The sequence below is a fragment of the Hibiscus syriacus genome, unplaced genomic scaffold (assembly GCF_006381635.1).
Source record: "Hibiscus syriacus cultivar Baekdansim isolate YM2019G1 unplaced genomic scaffold, ASM638163v2 tig00110637_pilon, whole genome shotgun sequence".
NCBI classification, from domain to species: domain Eukaryota; kingdom Viridiplantae; phylum Streptophyta; class Magnoliopsida; order Malvales; family Malvaceae; genus Hibiscus; species Hibiscus syriacus.
The window spans coordinates 5,908,766-5,912,235 of NW_024062808.1; the positions used below are offsets into that span (position 1 = coordinate 5,908,766).

Sequence of the window (3,470 nt, forward strand, 5' to 3'; positions counted from 1 at the left end):
CTTGAAACGTGGAAATCTTGTATTGGGAGATGAAATTCACATCCAAGCTATAAAAGGGGACTATTTGAGCACAAAATGGGCGACGTTCAAGAGCCTTTTCAAGTACCCAAATTTCCATGTTAAATCTTCAAGCACATGAAAGACTAAGTCCTCTACCAGGGATTGCTGAAGCACAAGGGAATATTGCTAAGTAGCTTCAACAGTCAGCGAATCTCCATTCAAGGTCTTCTATTGAGAGAGGGAGTGATTTGAATGCTTAAACTTTTGTTGGATGATATTATGAATTTCATATTTTTATGTTTACTTTGATACTTATTTTATGGCTTAGAACTTGATGATTGTGAGTAGAAATACTTATAATTAAATATATAGTATTTTTTTGTTAAATCTAGAAATAACTTCATGCGATTTGCTAAATACCTTTGTGAGCATTGGTGTTGCTGAGTAGCATAGTGTATGCTGAAAAGTATACAACCAAGTGATTAGTGTTGTTAATATTTTGAGTCTTTAATTGATGAAAATTGTTAAAGTAGTTTAAAAGGTTTTAATCAATGTTTATCGTATAAATTGAGTATACAATGTTTGCATGAGATTTGAAGTTCAATATATTGTATCCATTGATTTGATAGCTGATTAAGTGCTTCTTGGAATACTGTAGCATGAACTGATGTTTTTCCTTATTGTTTTTAATATCTTCTTTTTAGCATCTCTTACAACTGATAAATATTATTTTTGCGAACTCTAATAATAACACTTTGCTCCCTGTGGGTTCGATATCTGTAGCATCAATTGCTTCCACTTTATTACTTGAGCGATACATATACTTGAATTAAATGCTATAGCATCTTACGTAGCATCAAGCTTTTGGCGCTATTTTCGGGGAGCATCAGTTTGATTTAGAGTTCTCTTAATTTTGCTTAATTGTTTGTTTTCTTTTGTAGGTATTCTTAGTTTCTGTTTTTACTAGTGTATGCCTCAAAGCGACAAAAAATTAGAGTCGTATGATCCAGAGACTGAAAGAACATTTCATAGAGGTCACCGTGAAGCTGATATGGTTGAATAAGGGAATATTATATTACCCATACTACAAAATGGAGAGAATGATGAGCTGCCAGTTGGCATTAGATCTGGGCAACCATATCAGAACTTGGATGATTGTAATCGCCCTATTCGTGAGCATGTGGTGCAAAATTAGATGATTTGTATCTGGGTATTGTGAGGCCAATTATTAATGCTGCGAATTTCAAACTAAATCCTATTATGTTCCAAATGCTACAATATGTGGGACAGTATGGAGGATCTGTTGCTAAAGATCCTAGGGCTCATTTAAGATAATTTATGGAGGTTTGTGATTCTTTTAATTCAACAAGGTGTTCAAGAGGAGGCGCTAAAGTTGAAATTATTTCCTTATCTATTGTATGATAAAGCATGTGTTTGGTTGTGTTCACTGCCACCATATGTTATAACATCCTATAATAAATTAGAGTAGAAATTATTGTGGTTGTTCAATATGCCAAATATGAATGCTAATCTTCGAAATGATGTAACTTCATTTAAGCAGTATGAAGTTGAAAGCTTGTATGAAGCATATGAAAGATTTAAAAAATTACTACGGACGTGTCCTATGCATGGATTCCCATATTAGACTCTAATAGAGATGTTTTATAATGGGTTAAATATACATACTCATATGGTGGTTGATGCTTCAACAAATGAAGCATTGCTAGATAAGACATACAATGAAGCATATGATATCTTAGAAAGAATCTCCATAAATGATTGTTAATATCCTAATATGCATAACACATTTGGTCAATGTGGTGATGTAGCAGTAGACTCTGAAACTTTCAACTCTATGGCATCTTAGATTTCAGCATTGACTGAAATGGTGAAGAAATTGCACAAATCAGGATGAATGTATGAAGTCAAAGTTGTATCTCTTATCACTTGCGTAGACCGTGGCAATGACCATAATTTTGATGAATGCCCCCAAAATCTGGAGTCTATCTATTATGTATGGAATTATTAAATGAATGATAATTCTTTTGGGAATACATACAATGCAAATTTCAAAAAGCATCATAATCTTTCTTTGAGAAGTTAGAATGTTGCCAATCCATGGCACCGGCATAATCAACAACAACATTATACTAAGCAAAGTCAAATACCACAGCCACATGCACAACAATATGTTGCTCAACCACAACAAAGGCAGAATTACCAAGGTCAATCTTCAAGCCAAACTTCAACTTAACACCTTTAGAAGCTATGATGAAAGAGAATCAGATAGGAGAAGTGGCTAATGCTCTAAATAGTCGATTGCAAGGATCACTTTATAGCAACACTGAGAATCCCAAACAAAATAGTAAAGAGCATTGCAAGGCCATTACCACAAGAAGTGGAATTCATATTGGGGAACCATTTGAAGTACCAAGGGGAAATAATGACATAGCTCATAAGCATGGTAAAAGGAAGAGCAAGAAAGTTGAGCCTGAATCGCATGAGAGTCAATTTACAACACTAGATATAAGGTTTATTAGTAATTCAAAATCGTTGCCAATAGCAGCCCCTGTTGCATCTGACGTTCAGTTGAATTTAATGCCTCAGCAACAACAATAAAGAATGCCTCCACCATTTCCATAACGCTTCAAGAAGATAAAGGAAGTTTAACAATACAAAAAACACTCGTAAGAACGGGTTACATCAGGTGTAACTATATTAAGTGTAATACGTCAAATTATCTTCAATCCAGGACATATACAGATAGTTGGGACTGAGGATCGTTAAAGGGGACATTCGATAAACGATACAATAAATATGTCAGATTCAGTGGTAGTGGAAAGTATGAGCTTAGAGAATGCTCGTGAACCCAGGAAAAGTAAGTTGTCATTTTTCAGTTCAAGAGGATTTGAAGGGAAGTACAATAAGATCAATTAGAGTATCACTACTTAGAATCGAACCTGAGCCAGATATCTACTAACCAGTTCCTCATATAATAATTACGCCTTTGCATAACGTTCTAGATGAGAGAATGAGCAAGGTAGCAGTTAGTGAGATGATAACATTACTTTTATAAGTCCAGTCAGGCTAAGGATGAAAGTTTCGATGCACGTAAATTCCAATTCTAATTCTGAGGCTTCTGGATGTTCAATGTAGGCTAGTGTGATGTCCTGAGATCCACGTGAAATTCCTCTGACCACACCACTAGACCCACCTCATGTTTGTGTCAGTTATACATGCATAGTTATGTCAATTCAATATAATCAGGTAAGCTTCCGATGCACGTAAATTTTGGTTCATACCTTTACGACTATTCTGTATTTAGGGTAGATTGGGGTGTTGTTTCGATATGCACATAAATTCCTCCGACCACTCCATCAGACCTACTTTATATATGTTTGTTAGGTCATACATTTATGGTTCCGTCAATTTAGTATGTCCGATATGTTAAAGCTTGGCTTGAAGGCTAT

At 35.0% G+C, this 3,470-nt stretch overlaps 1 non-coding gene across 1 annotated transcript; it reads right to left on the bottom strand.

Annotated features, from left to right (window-relative positions):
• Positions 1-1,528: 1,528 nt before the first annotated feature.
• LOC120136956 lies at positions 1,529-1,635 on the bottom strand. Its single transcript, XR_005517393.1, has one exon. It is a non-coding gene; the product is annotated as a small nucleolar RNA R71 (small nucleolar RNA).
• Positions 1,636-3,470: the final 1,835 nt, after the last annotated feature.